Genomic DNA, 18,323 nt, shown 5'->3' with positions numbered 1-18,323 from the left:
TTGAGCTCTTAGTTTGAACACATTTAGCCCGTATTTTTTTTTTTGCAAAATAATTCATTGTTGTTTTTATACACATTCAATCCTTATGATGAATTTCTTCAGGATTGTCTCATTCGACATCCTACGTGAGACAATCATTAATGAGATGTTCTGTAAAGCCTGTGTTTCTTGGCTAATATTAATGATGATATAATAGTCTAGTCAACCATTGGAACTTGTTTGGAAGTAATAAGAATGAATTATGTGCTTTAAACTTAATTATTATGATTAAGAATAAAAATAAGCGTCGAAAATTAATATTAGATAAAGCCGATATCTATGGAGGAAGTTGTAGTGGTCGTGACAAGGATTTCGGATATATAAAGAATGCCGAAATCCGAGTTATAACGAAAAAGTTATGACTTGTCGAAGTTTCGCGACAGAACCGGTACGACACTGCGTGACGTAAATAGTGAATTTACGATAGAATGATTTTGAGCCTTAGTGATCTAAATGAAAGTTGTAGAAGATGTTAAACCGAGAGCGTGCGTAAAAAGAACGTCTAAATCTGACTTCATATGAGGAAATTAAGATTTTTCTAAGTTTCGACTTAGCAGTATGCAGCCCAAAGTTCGAGTATGAGATCGAGTGATTTCTAGCCAAGACAATCTAAACGAGAATCGAAGATCTCGTTAATAGCAGTGCAACGGTAAAAAGACAGACGAAAACGGACGTCGGATGAAGAAGTTACGAATTTATAATGGACTTTTCGTGTCTAGACCTACTAAAAATAATATAATAAAAATAAAGTCAAAATTAACCGACGGAGTCTAAACGAAAGTTGTAGAGCATAGTCTCACCTACGCGTGGATATAAAGAATGTTAAAAACGGAGCTCATATGCAAAAGATATGAAATTTTGAAGTTTTTAAATAAAAATTTGAAGCTTATCCGAGGGGAACACCTCGCGTAGAAGGAACACCCTACGTTCGTATGCTCGGTCAGGAGAAGGCCACGTCGCCTCAGCCAACTTCGGACACACACCCACCGCTCCTACGTGCCGCGTACGAGGGAACACTGCGCCCCTCCGATGAACGCCCTGCATAGTCGAGGCCAACCTCTCCCTATAAATAGGATGCGAGGCCAGCCGATGTTGTTTGCTAAATTTTTCATTTCTCCTCCCTTTTCTTTCTTTCTACTTGCAAGAAATACCCTCGAAGTCCCGGTATCATCCTGACACCCGAAGCAAGTCCCGAAGTCCCGAAGATCCTGAGAAAAAGAGTTTTCGAGCCAAAACTCTGCCCGCGTGAAGCCCGGTTTTTGAGAAAACATCCCGGTTTCATCGAAGAATATTACTTTAAAGAGCTGTAGTGTTGTTCGATCATCGTCTTATCAAATGAGTGTGTAGTCACTTTCATCTTGCGCATAGATATGAAGTATTTTCTATTAAATACATGTTATGTGTATATATATTGTTTGTTTATTTAAGATGGACGTTGAATGAATGTTTTATACAGGTTTTAAATTGTATATGTATTTTATATCTACAAATATGTTGGGTAAAACATGGGTAGATGAAAGATTGTTTTATACATATTCTAAACTGTATATGTATTTTATATCCACAAATATATTGGGTAAAACATGGGTAGATGAAAGATTGTTTTATACAGATTTTAAACTATATATGTATTTTATATCTACAAATATGTTGGGTAAAATGTGGGTAGATAAAGAATGAGGGATGAAAGATGATATAGATGTTGTTGCCAGCTGCGCCTAATAAATAACATTGGCAATTGTGCCTAATAAAGAATAAATGATGTTGTTGGCAGCTGGTGAGTACATAGGGTTTTTAACCCGCAATAATATAATTATTATGTTAAACATCAAGCCAGAAAACGAAAAATAAATGATTTTGTTGGCAGATGCGCCTAATAAATAACCAATTATAGAATAAATGATGTTGTTGGCTGTGACATCCCCATTTTCACGGCCAGAAAAGACCGATTTTGTTTATGTTTTTATAAAAAAATCAGATTACCCCTTTTAATAAAAATGTTGTAGAATTTGTTACCAGAAAAACATGATAAATAAGTTATCAAAGCATTTCCTAAGAAATGTATTTTATTCATTTTAAAACATTTGGGATGCCATCGTCAATACAGAAACATAAGCATAAACAGAACTTACATTTATTTACACTAGTGATCTACATCTCTTTTAAATCTCTCAGTGTAAAGTAGATTCGTATCGACACATGTGATACAAATAAGCTTGAGTAGGACGGGTTGGGAAACCTGGTGAGTACATAGAGGTTTCAACCCACAATAATATAATTATTATGTTTAAACATCAAACAATCAACCCAATTAGCCATCTCCATTATCTTCCTTACTCTTAAAGATCTACCCTAAGAATCAACTATTCCTTGTTCATTCATTCCTAAGAATCATCCTAAGGAATCGAGACGAAATCCATCGTTGTCAGGGTTTACTCAACATGCACTAAGTCGCATAGTCACCAGGGTTTATATAACAGGGTACATCTGGTGGACACACAGTTCAAAACATCTGGTGAACACGTAGTTCAAAACATCTGGTGAACATGTAGTTCAAAAAGTATGGCGAACACTTAGTTCAAAACATATGGTGAACACTTAGTTCTAAAATACCTAGTGAATACGTAGTTTAAAAACACCTACAAGTTACGAGTCTGCTAGTGTTCCACTAGACTGTCTAGAATAGTCTGTGGTCGTCGTCTATACTCCGCTAGATGACTAGATCATCAATAACATCGAGGCCTCTCATTATTTTATTTTATCACACAACAACTATTACATCTATCCATGTTTTACCCAACACATTTTGTAGATATAAAATACATATACAGTTTAAATCATTTAAAACATGTATAAAATCGTTCATCCAACATAGATAGCAAGTATACAGATAATATGCACACATAGCACGTAATTTATATAAAATACTTCATATTTAAAACTTTCATATCTTTAACATACGAGCTCTACTCTCGACATTATTTATATCCACGCATAGGTAAAAACAAGATCTAAAACTTTCATTTAGACTCTGTCGGCTAATTCTTGACCAATCTTAAATTTAACAGTAGGAGGAGATTATACTGTTAAATGTCCGCGTAAAATTCATAACTTCTACATACGGACTCCGTTTTCGTCTTTCTTTCTACCGTTGAGTTCCTATTAATGAGATCTTCAACTCTCATTTAGGTCACGTAGTCCAAAAACCGCTCGAACTAAAATTCAAGTTTCGGGTCGTGCACTGTTATGTCAAATCTTATAAAATTCATAACTTCCTCATACGAAGTCAGATTTGGCGTTCTTTTTTTTGTATCTTCTCGGTTTAACATATACTACAAATTTTGTTTAGATCACTAAGGCTAAAAAGTCTTCTCCTGTAAATTCACTATTTACGTCTCCCGGTGTCGTGCCGGTTTTGCCGTAAAACTTCAACGAGCCATAACTTCTTTGTTATAAATTGGATTTAGGCGTTCTTTATATGTACGAAACCTTTGTAACATATACTACAACTTGGTTAAGATTAATCCTTCTAAATAATCTTCCATCAAAAACTCATTTTTGATGCTCATCGTCTATAAATTGACTAGCTCGGATCTGCGTGTGTTACAATTATCTCCCCCTTAGGATGATTACGTCCCGGAATCATCAACAAAACAGGGCTTGTATAATGGCTCCATACGTTATCTCTTCATCGTAGGTAATAATTGTAACTTCTATGTTTCTTCGAATGAGTATCTAACTCTTGGTCCTCTTTACTGCAAACCGTGCTCGCTCTTGCACCCGCTCTCTGTCTCACGTTAGACTCTTAATCATGACCTTTATGTCGCAATATCGATCATTATCAGAGACTCCTTCTTCTTACAAACTTAGGATAAGTTCTTTGATTACCACAATAGATAGATGGGTCACGTTCTAATGACCTCTCATCGTATGATGCAACGCTTAGAATCAGGTCTTTTAGAGTCAAATTCCATAACAAATGTGACATCCCCATTTTCACGGCCAGAAAAGACCGATTTTGTTTAATGCTTTATAAAAATCAGAGTACCTTTTTTAATAAAAATGTTACGGAATTTGTTCCCAGTAAAACATGATAAATACATGATCAAAGCATTTCCAAAGAAAAGTATTTTTATTCTTTTTAAAACATTTGGGATGTCATCGTCAATACAGAAACATAAACATAAACAGAACTTACATTCATTATCACTAGTGATTTATATCTCCTTAATCTCTCACTGTAATGTGACTTCATATCAACACCTGTGATATAAATAAACTGAGTGGGTCAGGTTGGGAAACCTGGTGAATACATAGGGTTTTCAACCCACAATAATATAATTATTATGTTAAACATCAAGCTAGAAAACGAAAAATAAATGATGTTGTTGGCAGCTGTGCCTAATAAATAACCAATTAGAGAATAAATGATGTTGTTGGCTGTGACATCCCCATTTTCACGGCCAGAAAAGACCGATTTTGTTCATGCTTTATAAAAAATCAGATTACCTCTTTTAATAAAAATGTTGTGGAATTTGTTCCTAGAAAAACATGATAAATACGTTATCAAAACATTTCCTAAGAAATGTATTTTATTCATTTTAAAACATTTGGGATGTCATCGTCAATACAGAAACATAAGCATAAACAGAACTTACATTTATTTACACTAGTGATCTACATCTCTTTTAAATCTCTCAGTGTAAAATAGCTTCGTATCGACACATGTGATACAAATAAGCTTGAGTGGGTCGGGTTGGGAAACCTGGTGAGTACATAGAGGTTTCAACCCACAATAATATAATTATTATGTTTAAACATCAAACAATCAACCCAATTACCCATCTCCATTAACTTCCTTACTCTTAAGGATCTACCATAAGAATCAGTTATTCCTTGTTCATTCATTCCTAAGAATCATCCTAAGGAATCAAGACGAAATCCATCGTTGTCAGGGTTTACTCAACATGCACTAAGTCGCATAGTCGCTAGGGTACATATATTGAACAGTACAAATATAATCTTTTATTATTACCGAAATAGAAATTACATTGAAAATGATTATTGCTAAATCGTGACACATGCCTGACAATCCGGCGTTTACAAAGATATAATATAACTAACGGAGAGTCTTCTAAGCGAAAACTTCCGACTTGCTAAATAACCTGAGAATACATGCATTAAAATACGTCAACAAAATTGTTGGTGAATTCTACAGATTTTGACACATAGCATTTTTATACCATACAGTGTTTGATAAAATTTAGCTGGTTGACAAGCTTTTATAAATGTTTACTTTTCTATTAAAAGTATAAAATAATTGAGTTATAACAATGTGTTATGACTCATTCATAAATACCATTTGTTCAAATTCAAATGTACAAAAGTTGGAAAATACATATATGTAATTCTGACTTATATCAAAATGCATTTTCATATAAAGATTTTGATTATCATATTATATAAAAATAGGAAATGTTACCCTTTGAGAGAACATAAAATAACCAACTTTACTCTTGAACCCTTATACAATAATTTGTATCATTTATATGAAAAATTCATAAGTATTGAATTTATGAACTTTTGTAAAATCGTGTCGTGGCAATAATTAAGTATTATCTGACTTAATTTGAAAATCGACACTTAGCCGGTGGGGCAAACTCCTCCCACATAAATATTGTGTTTTTTTATAAAAAAAACAAATGGTTTATATAAATAACTTATTTTATGTAAGTTAATAAATCTTGTCGTGTCGTGTCATGATATTAATTAAGTGTTATCTGACTTAATTTTTGGTACTGACACTTATCGCTTTGAGTCACAAGCTATCCCACTAAATACAATTTCTTTCAACTAGAATGAGTGAACATAAACCTCGTATAAATCCAATATCAATTCTATACGGTAACGAAACAAAACTAGGATTTTATAATGAAATCATAACCGAACTCGTGACACTGTACTTTATTAATGCACCGACACCATAATAAGGCGCGCGTGCTAAATTCATTCACCCCGTTGTAACACGTGGTAATGTTTCGATAATGCTAACGTCAGCGCCAAAATTCATCTCGTCAGATGTAGTTGTAGCTTGCAACTCCAGGCGGACGGTCGTACCGTATAAGATCAATAATATGACACTTACACCCGACGTTAGTCGTTCCCTCAAGGATTAACGGTTATATATTGGAGATTTTCTACTAAGTATTGAGATCTTAGCTTTCGCGAAACCCATAATAGTTTATAATGGAAACTCAAACGTATTGGATATGGCATGCGAAATAGGTATGATAAACCTATAGAATAGGTATGATGAACCTATATCGAATATACGGAGTAGGTATGATGAACCTTCATGGAGTAGGTATGATGAACCTATATCGAATATACAGAGTAGGTATGATGAACCTACATGGAATAGGTATGATGAACCTATATCAAATATACAGAGTAGGTATGATGAACCTACATGGAATAGGTATGATGAACCTATATCTTCCATTCTAAATTCATTGGATATGTAACATTATTCATCGTTTAGGAAACGATAACTGAAATTCTTATAACTTCAAGAATTTATCATACTAGATACGGTTTTGATGTTGTGTTAGCATAATAGCAAATTTTGAATTTATCCAAGTTTGGATCGATCGTAAATCTACATTCCCCATATTTTATACAAATAATGCGAGGATATTTTTAATACATTTAATTTGGGATAAAGATAAAAATTTTAAATACAATACTCGACAAGTATTTATTTCATAAATAACGACTCTTAAATCCTGTAGTCAATTATTTTATTTATTATAATCAAATCCGTAACTTAGTAAATTGAGTTATATTTTTATAATTATATAAAAATATAGTAATACACTTTCCATTCGTTGTTACATAACCTTATATATTACAAGTTAAATTTGATAATTTTAACTAATAATCATATAATTTCATAAACTTAGTCTTTCCAAATCTATGGCAATGTACCTTCATTTTATAATCGAATAATGATTTTGGTCATTTGTATATCGCTTCATACTTCTAGTCGATACTTTAACTTATACATATAACATCGTCATGGTTGTGATTTACAACACCAATCTGTGTTATTATAATAATAGTTTACATATAATCTTGTGATTTTTATTAATATTAATTAATATATTCCAACAAGGTGTATTTATATCCATTATAGCATCCTACTTTAATTTATGTGATTTATACAATTAAATTACTAATTCATAAGCTTTCGACCAAATATAAAGTACGATGCTATTTTAACGTATAAAAACCTGAAAATCATCAAACTTTAATAGACACACATATTCTCTCCCAAATATTAAAAATGTAAAAGAGGGGTCGTAAAAACTCACATTCGATGCGTGATCTTGATCCCGGTTCTTTTTTGTGAAACTTTTCGTGAATAACCGCATCTTTGCGTCTTTGAGTTAAAGCAAAGGTCGGGACTATTTTTATAATATTTTAAATCAAAAGGACTTGTTTTGAAGTACTTTATATTTAAAAACGTTGTTTTGTAATTTAAATAACACAAGGACTGATTTTGTCATAAATCATATCCACAAGGGGCCATTTTGCAATTGTTAAATCAAATGGGACCTGGCTTGTAATGATTCATGTCAAATGGCTGATTTAAAATTTAAGGTCATATTGGAGGGACCATTTTTGCCAGCTGATACCAAATTTTGGGCAAAAGGAATTAACGCGGTCATTCTCTTCATTCGTTCATCCAGTCGAGTCAACGAACAGCTGGGTGAAGGATCCGATCTCCAAGCGACGATCGAGTAAATCACATGTAGGGGCGCCGGCCGATGGCGATCGCCGACGTCTTCTTCCTCTTCTGGTTCGATTGGTAGCAAACATGAAAAGGGGAATGATTGGGGTTTCTGTGATGGTGCTCAACGAATCGAAGGGAAGGGCTGCGAAGATCGATTGAAGGAGATGGCGAGTTTGCTTTCCGGCGAACCCTTCTCGTTCCTAGCAGCTCGTCACCGACAGCAATCCATCAGAAGAGCGACAACATCATCAGTCGTTGTGAATAGGGATTCGGCAGTTTCGATTGGCGGGAGGAAAGGAAGAGGATGGTGGGTTTGGGTGGTGCTTCATCGACCGAAGGGGAGAAGAGGCTCCGATGGCCATTCAGATTTCTTCTTCGTGATTTCATCGTCTCCAGTCAAACATCGAGGAAAGTGAGGCAGTAACAATAACGCATGAAGACCCAGGAGGAAACGGTTGAAATTATATGGCGGGGATGGCGCCTTGGCTCGCCAGTAGTTGCCTTCGATGGAGGATGTCCCCGGCGGAACTGCTTTGACCTCAGGTAAGTAGTAACAGTCTATACTTGGGATGTTTGTTTGGTTTGTTTGACAGGTACCATGGAGGAACGGGGTTGCTTCCCCTTTGCTCACCGGAAATAGCAACCACCCCCGGTGGTGTTGATCGATAGGAAAAGAAGAAAGCAAACAGGGGGCTGCTTCCCCTCTTGATTTCACTGGAAGCAGCTCCTCATGCGGAGGAACTTGACAGCCAATCCAGGAAGAAGAAAAAGAGGGAGGGATCGAAAGTTTTTGTGTGAAAAGGTGAGGATGATTGAATTCTGTTGTATGTGATCTTAATTTAGATTTTGCAAGACTTTTGGATAGATTTGTGGTACTTGGAGATTTTTGGGAGGATTTTGAGAGTACAATACATTCATTGATTCATGTGTGATGTATTGATTGTGTATTTGTTTGTATAAGGTAGAATACATGAAATGGCTGATTAGTCTAATGCAATTGCTTGATTTTCTATTGACTTTAGTTTGCACTTCTATTCCTATAAGATTGATGTATGTGTGGGTTTAAGATATTTGGAAGCAATTTCATACACACACAATACATATACATTTATGTATTGTGAGTTTAATACTTATATATGTGAATCGAGATTTAAAAGATTATGAACTTGCCAAAATTGCAAGATAAGCCAAGACTTGATCTTTTAATATTGTATATTAATATTGTATATGACATTTATATACAAATATGTTTATATATAGTGATTACATGATTATCTATGTGTCGTATGAAATTTGGAGTTATAAATATAATATATTTAATATACATATTAAATATAAAATTACATACAATCTGTCATTAATACTTAGTGGTTCGCGGTGGTTTGATCATCAAACTCTGACCAATTTTTACCAATTGTTACAGTGGTCGTCGTCTATACTCCGCTAGACGACTAGATCATCAATAACATTGAGGTCTCTCATTATTTTATTTTATCACATAGCAACTATTACATCTACCTATGTTTTACCCAACACATTTTGTAGATATAAAATACATATACAGTTTAAATCATTTAAAACATGTATAAAATCGTTCATCCAACATAGATAGCAAGTATACAGATAATATGCACACATAGCACGTAATTTATATAAAATACTTCATATCTATGTGTAAGATGAAAGTAACTATGCACTCACTTGATAAGCTGGTGACTCGGTACTCGGACAGCGTTTCGTTTGCTTTAAAATAATTTCCTTCGACAAAACCTAGCATTATTACCACTAGATTTTAGTTTAATATTTACCGTGACTAATTATTAGTCTTATTATTATTATATAAGCGTTTAAACAATACTTTCCAACTACTATGTACAGACAGGGGGCAAACATAAAACACCGAAGGGCAGGACCATTTTGGCATATAGCACTTCTGAAATCCAACAACCATATGCAACCCTTTAAACCAGATTCCACGTACCGCGAGTAGTTAAAAAGATATTATAACGACACTTATATAAGTCATAATAATAGCTCAAATATTTATTATAAGTTCATAATAACAATACTAATTTTAAATATAAGCTATATTAAAATAGGTAAGCATAACTTACTTACAAGTGGGTTTTAACTAGGATTCGGACTCTGTAGGGTCATAACTTTGTCGCTGAATCTTTCTAAGAAAGATTCGTGCAGCGTTTCAGCGCTCACCTTAGTATACTAAAATTACAAAAAGAGAAGTTGAATCACGAGGGACCGAAATGCTCGGGAGATAAGAAGAGAAAGACTCTTGAATCAAGAGAATGGTGCAAGAAATATGAGAGCCCAAGCCTCTTATTATAATAATTAAATTTACAAAAACTATCATCCATAATTACTTAATGACCTTATAGTTATATAAACGACTAAACACCCCTTCATAATATTATTTTAAATAGATTTAACGGTATTTGTACTAAACTAATGTCAAAAGTACTCAACACTAATCTTATAATAACCGCATCGTCAATACCTTTCTAATGATGTATACATTTGTATATATGTGTACGTATATATGATTTATACTTTATTTTAATACGTAAATATGCTATTATAATTTGCAACTCGTTCATACGAACTCCATTTTTGACGTTTTTTATATCCACGCGTTCGTATTTACGAGTACTACAACTTTCATTTGGACGTCGTCAGCTAATTCTCATTCTATCTCAGATCTACAAAATTGTATTGAATTTATCGCGCTCGAAGAGTAGGGACCAAGTTTCGTCCATATCTTTAACATACGAGCTCTACTCTCGACATTATTTATATCCACGCATAGGTAAAAACAAGATCTAAAGCTTTCATTTAGCATCTGTCGGCTAATTCTCGACCAATCTTAAATTTATAAGTAGGAGGAGATTATACTGTTAAATGTCCGCGTAAAATTCATAACTTCTACATACAGACTCCGTTTTCGTCTGTCTTTTTACCGTTGAGTTCCTATTAATGAGATCTTCAACTCTCATTTAGGTCATGTAGTCCAAAAACCGCTCAAACTAAAATTCAAGTTTCGGGTCGTGCACTGTTATCTCAAATCTTATAAAATTCATAACTTCCTCATACGAAGTCAGATTTGGGCGTTCTTTCTTTGTATGTTCTCGGTTTAACATATACTACAAATTTTGTTTAGATCACTAAGGCTAAAAAGTCTTCTAATGTAAATTCACTATTTACGTCTCCTGGTGTCGTGCCGGTTTTGTTGTAAAACTTCGACGTGCCATAACTTCTTCTTTATAACTTGGATTTCGGAGTTATTTATATGTACAAAACCTTTGTAACATATACTACAACTTGGTTAAGATTAATCCTTCTAAATAATCTTCCATCAAAAACTCATTTTTGATGCTCATCGTCTATAAATTGACTAGCTCGGATCTGCGGGCGTTGCAATTATCTCCCCCTTAGGATGATTACGTCCCAAAATCATCAACAAAACAGGGCTTGTATAATGACTCCATACGTTAGCTCTTCATCGTAGGTAATAATCGTAACTTCTATGTTTCTTCGAATGAGTATCTAACTCTTGGTCCTCTTTACTGCAAGCGATGCTCGATCTTGCATCCGCTCTCTGTCTCATGTTAGACTCTTAATCATGACCTTTATGTCACAATATCGATCATTATCAGAGACTCCTTCTTCTTACAAACTTAGGATAAGTTCTTTGATTACCACAATAGATCTATGGGTCACGTTCTAGTGACCTCTCATCGTATGATGCAACGCTTAGAATCATGTCTTTTAGAGTCAAATTCCAGAACAAATGTGACATCCCCATTTTCACGGCCAGAAAAGACCAATTTTGTTTATGCTTTATAAAAATCAGAGTACCTCTTTTAATAAAAATGTTACGAAATTTGTTCCCAGTAAAACATGATAAATACGTTATCAAAGCATTTCTAAAGAAAAATATATTTTTTTTCATTTTAAAACATTTGGGATGTCATCGTCAATATAGAAACATAAGCATAAACAGAACTTACATTCATTATCACTAGTGATTTATATCTCTTTAATCTCTTAGTATAATGTGACTTCATATCAACATCTGTGATATAAATAAAGTGAGTGGGTCAGGTGTCACAACTGGAAATTTTGTGTCATGTAATCTATACATTCAAGCTAATGTGAATCAAAAACTTCAATCAAATACATCATACTAGTACTACAAATAGTCATCAAACAATTGGAAACCTTAGAAGTCCTTGTTTAAGTCCATTTTGGGCTAGGACTCCCTTATTGGATCCAAATGGACCAATAAGCTTCCAATTTGACTATCAAGGGCTTAGAACCCTAATTGGACCCACATTTATTTAATTCAACATTTTAGGTCATGTTGGACCTAGAATGAAATGAACTAAAAGCCTTGATACATGAATAACCTAAACTAGTCCAATAAAAATATGAAAATCCTACCACATTCTTTTAGGCTTAAAACATACTCAAGATTAACACTAATATTGGGCTAAGGGGCAAAGGCCCAAATTTTTCCTTTTATTTCCAAATTCTCGGCCCAAATGCACAAGCCCAAGAAGATGGAAGAGTTGACTTGTTGTGCCATATCATTATTGTCCATAGGATTTCCATGCAAGATATCCCATTCTTCCATGCAAGTATCACTTCAAAGATCACCTCACTTCTTCCTCTCTCTCACTCTCGGCCACAAGCACACACACACACACCACAAAAATCTCTCAAACTCTCTCTAGATCACTTAAGAACACTCCTTCCTCCCCTCTCCAAAAATCTCAAAAATTAGGGGCTTTCAAGAGGATCTTGCAAGTTAATCATCATCTAAGGTAAGATTATGCTTTGATCTATGGTTTAGATTCTTTTTGTTATCAAAATCCTTTCCTAATCCATGCAAAAATCGTGATCTTGCATCCTAGAACCATCTCAAACTCGAGATCTACCAAGGAAAGGTGCTAAGGCCAAAAATCATCAAGTTTCCTTCCATCTTTTCTTCCAAAAACCGAAACCACACCCAAGGTGAGCTTCATACCTCCTATTTTCTGTTTTTATGAGTTTTGTGGGGGGGGGGGGGGGGGGGGAATACAAGTGAAAGTGTAGATCTATATGTGTTTTATATGCCTTGTATGATTTCCATGCTTATATGTATGCATTTGTGTGTTATAATGTTGGATCTAGCCATAAAACCTGTAACACCAAGATTTCCAAAAACAAAATTTTCATTTAAATAATCAATTTAATATTAAAAACACTTGTTTAAAACTTTATTCACATTCGAATTACAAAACATAGTTTCATTTTCATTATAATAGAAGACCAGGATCCTCCCAAACACAACTCTTCCTTCGGTGTGTACAATCGAACCGTTGCCATCCCGTGTCACTGTAAGAACCTGAAACAACATAACATAAACAACGTAAGCACGAAGCTTAGTGAGTTCCCCAATATACCTTACGCACATACGCCTTCCGGCCCGGACCTTTCGATCCACATAACATTTGCCTTCCGGCCCGGATCTTTCGATCCACATAACATTGCCTTCCGGCCCGGATCTTTCGATCCACATAACATTGCCTTCCGGCCCGGACCTTTCGGTCCACAAGATAATTGCCTTCCGGCCCATACACATATATAACACATAATACAAATACTCTAACACATAAAGCACATATATCATATATCATACCTGACCTTTCTGTCACATAATACCTTGCCTTCCGGCCCATATATAAGCATGTATAACACGCGTAGCAACTAACTTTCCATTCATAGCATATAAACATAACACACAACATACTTGACCTTCCGGTCACACAATCAAACCCTTCCGGGTGAGGTATAGTGAGAAGACTCACCTCGCGGTCACTAGAAGATAGCAACTTCTAAAATCCCTTGCACTTGATCCTCCGAGCTGCAAGCTCCCTGTAACATCATATCCCTTATTTAATACTTCTATCTTCCACGTTACTGACCCTAAGAAATCACACCAGTCAACTCTGGTCAACAGTCCATTGTCAGCTCGACTGGACTCGGCGAGTTCCCTGGCGACTCGGCGAGTCTGGTCGTCTTTCAATCCTCTAAGATTCCCCTTCTACTCGTCGAGTATCCTCTTTGACTCGACGAGTCACTCCTGGAAGAATCGCGGGGCCACCCCGACTCCACTCGCCGAGTCTGAAGAACAACTCGGCGAGTCCCAGTGAATCTTCAAGCTACTCGCCGAGTCTGATCATCCGACTCGGCGAGTCCACGCCATGCAGTCGATCCAACTGCTTCCTGAGATACGTTTTTCCCCGAGATACACACTCATGGGACTTCTGGACCTCTAATCATCCTATTACTAGGGTAGAAATCTTTGTATAACAACATAATAATCCATCAAATCTCCAAATGGGTTTCATAAACCCTAAATTCGTGTACACATCAAAATAACAGGAATGATCCGAAACCTTACCTGAAAACATACTCTCTGTGTCCCCAAACCTCAGAACTCGACCCCCTTGCTCTTCCTTTGGCCAAAATCCTTCCTCTTCTTGCACCACAATTCCTTCAAAGTCAATAATGGCCTTCAAGTTTTGCTCCAGATGCCACAGTCGTCTAGGGTTCTCCACAATCGGCCAAAAGACGCGAAATGACGACATAACAACCCTTAAATACGACCCAATACGAAACGGCTAGGGTTTCTGCTGAACAGCGTCGACTCGCCGAGTCCCTACCTGGACTCGTCGAGTCCAGTCGCGAACCCGCGACCAACTCTACGACCCTACTCGGCGAGTCTGGCTCCAACTCGCCGAGTCTCCCCTTTAAAACACCCCAAAATGCAATTTAACAATACTTGAGATTTTGGGCTGTTACAAAACCCCTCAAAACCGAGATATATCTTGTGTTAAATGATTTTAGCTTCAAATATATTTCTACATACAAAGTGTTTCAAGAAAAATGGTTAAGTGGTTTAGTAACAATTTTCTTTGGGTTAAAAACACAAATTTTGGGCCTAAAATGTGAAAAATACAAAATTAAGGGTCCAAATTGGCACATCACGAATTCTGATGGATGAGGTGTGCCAAAACAGTTTCAATAAAACAATTTCTGGAAATATACTCATTTAGGGGATTAAAAACATAAATTCCAAGCTTAATGGGCTAAAAATGACATTTTTGGCCCAATGAGGCCCATTATGCGAGATTTTCTGTTTTGGAGGGCCAAAACTGTATTTTTCTGTAAAACAGTGGACTATAAGTGTTCCAAATCCTATTCAAAGGTTTAAAATGCTTTTTAAATTTAAAAAGGACCAAAATTGCAAAAATATTACAATTTGGGCCAAAATTGTCAAAGTTGCGAAAAAGAAGGGTTATAACCGAGAAAACTGAAATTTCAGAGGCTTAAACTGTTTTCATTGAAAAATATGCAGAAAAATATTAATTTCAATAATTTTTGGTGTTAAAATGTCAAGAAAATCGATTCAAGGACCAAACCGGAAATTATTTAACAAAAGGGTCGAAAAGGTAAATTTTACAATCAATGAGGGGCTGAAACAGAAAACTTTCAAGGCTATTTCAATACATGCAAACAATGGTACCACGACTATCGACGAAATACAATACATTCCAATACCAAAAGTCGTTGTTAAACGAATTGGTTCGGTCTCGAACCAATAGAAATCTGCAACTACTAACACTACGACACTACGATACTACAATTCATACAAGTAACGTTTGGTAATACATTATACATGCAAGTGTGCACAAACGTCTACGCACCATCTTTGGGCCCCAAAAGTGTAAAATCTTGTTCGTTGAGCCTAGCTAGCCCAATGACCTGATCTTAAGGCCCGAAGACATTTTTTTTACGGAGTGTTGGGTTTTACCGATCCGACACAACGTAAATGGACTTTCAATGGCTTGTATACTACTGGTCCCCAAGGGTCCTTTGGTATAGCTAGTAAAGTCTACATTTTATGCGAGGCGGGTCGGGGACCCCTCGTACATTTTTATCCCCAACCGGTTAATGGAGTCATCGGGGTCTTCGTGACCTCTTTCTCTTCGGATGTGAGACTACATATAGTCAGGGCGATTGGATAACGTGATTAGTACGGACGACGCCTACGGGATCGTTAGTATAGCTATAGACTAGTCGTTTGTGTAACGCGTGTTTGTAGCAAATAATCATGCTCAAAAATAATCCAACGTCGCCTGGGACTGACACTACACGCTATGCAATGTTTTCAATGTGACTTCATGGAATTCAAGGAATTAGGAAAACATCGGGTTTTCCTAGGGTTTTCAATACATACAGATTTGAAATGCATACAATTTTAAATGAACAATTTTTTTTACAAGCATAGAAACAAACAAGCATACCTATGGATCTTCACAACATTTTCAAAAGCTTTTCTTTTCAGAAAATGTCGGATTTTCTGGTAGTTTTCAAACAATACAAACATTGGATTTCAAACACTACTTATGAACTCACCAACATTTCATATGTTGACGTTTTTCAAAATACTTGTATTCTCAGGGAACCAGTGAACCAAAGGAAAACATATTCGGTGATGGCTTGCAGTTTGATTATGAACGAATCGAAAAATTTATTTTTTTGGGAATGTAATGTTTAAACAATGTATGACATGTAAACGCTACCGGTTGTACAATATTAATGCATGGTGACGAATGTTGTTATGTTTCATATATATTCAATGTTATGGTATTCAATTGAGTCACGACAGCCCTCGGACGTTTCCGCCGTCTGGTTCGGGGGTGTGACATCAGGTTAGGAAACCTGGTGAGTACATAGGGTTTTCAACCCACAATAATATAATTATTATGTTAAACATCAAGCAATCAACCCAATGACCCATCACCATTATCTTCTTTACTCTTAAAGATCTACCCTAAGATTCAACTATTCCTCATTCGTTCATTCCTAAGGAGTATCCTAAGGAATCGACTCTAAGTCTGCATAGTCGTCGGGGTTTATCTCATTTATTGACAGTATCGTTTTTGAGAGTCCGCTCGCAATACCTGTCAATGGGTTTCTAGAGTACACCGGGTGAACACATCATTCACAACACCTACAGGTTGCGATCGTGCTAGTGTTCCACTAGACTGTCTAGAATAGTCCGTGGTTGTTATCCATACTCTGCTAGATGACGGGGCCATCGCTTGGGTCATCATTTGGCTCATCGTTTTTGGTTCATCACTTTGGCTCATCGTTTTGGCTCATCGCTTTGGCTCATTACTTAGGTCATCGCTTTGCACCATATTTTATCACTCATATATCCTCGCTCATCATTCATCTCATCTTTCATCGCTCATCGTTTATCTCATATTTCATTGCTCATCATTTATCTCATCTTTCATCGATCATCATTTATCTCACCTCTAATCTACCTATGTTTTACCCTAACACATTTTGTAGATATAAAATACATATACAGTTTAGATCATTTAAAACATGTATAAAACGTTTCATCCAGCATAAACAGCAAGTATTCAAACAATATACACACATAGCACGTAATTTATATAAAATACTTCATATCTATGTGTAAGATGAAAGTAACTATGCACTTACTTTGTAAGGTGGTGATTCCGAATTCAGACAGCGCTTCGTTACTCTTAAAACAATCTCCTTCGACATAACCTAGTATCAATACCGCTAGGGTTTAGTCTAACGTTAACCACGACTAATTAATAGTCTGATTATTATTACTATTATATAAGCGTTAAACAACACTCTTATATAACTCATAATAATAGCCCAAATAATTATTTTAAGGTCCTAATAACATTACTATATTTAAATAAAAGCTATATTAAATATAGTATAGGCGTAGCTCACTTACAGCGGGTTTTATTAAAAACCGGGCTTTGCTGGAACAGCGTTTCCGAGCTGAAAACTTTTATTCTCGGAGCTATCGGGCGCTACGGGGCTTCCTTCTCGTGCTAGGGAGATTTCCTAGACTTGGGAGGGGTTTAGGGAGTCTAGAGAGAATAGAGAGAAAGAAAGGTTATGGTGTGAAGAAATTATGAAGGATTCATCCTTTATTTATAGGGATTTTATCGTAAAGTAACCCCTAAGTTTCGTCCGTATCTTCCGCATACGAGCTTCATTTTCTATGTTATTTATATCCATACGTTGGTATTTACGAGTACTACAACTTTCATTTAGACCTCGTCGGCTAATTCTCATTCTATCTCAAATTTACAAAAACTGTATCGTATTTATCGCGCTCGAAGAGTAGAGACTAAGCTTTGTCCATATCTTTCGCATACGAGCTCCGTTTTCGACGTTATTTATATCCACGTGTTGGTATTTACGAGTATTACAACTTTCATTTAGACCCTGTTGGCTAATTCTCTTTCTATCTTGGATTTACAAAACTGTATCGAATTCGCCACGCTCGAAGAGTAGGGACTAAGCTTCGTCCATATCTTTCGCATACGAGCTCGGTTTTCGACTGCCTTTTTATCATTTAGCTCCT

The sequence above is a fragment of the Lactuca sativa genome, chromosome 4, assembly GCF_002870075.4.
Source record: "Lactuca sativa cultivar Salinas chromosome 4, Lsat_Salinas_v11, whole genome shotgun sequence".
NCBI lineage: Eukaryota > Viridiplantae > Streptophyta > Magnoliopsida > Asterales > Asteraceae > Lactuca > Lactuca sativa.
Note: the sequence above shows the minus strand (reverse complement) of the source record.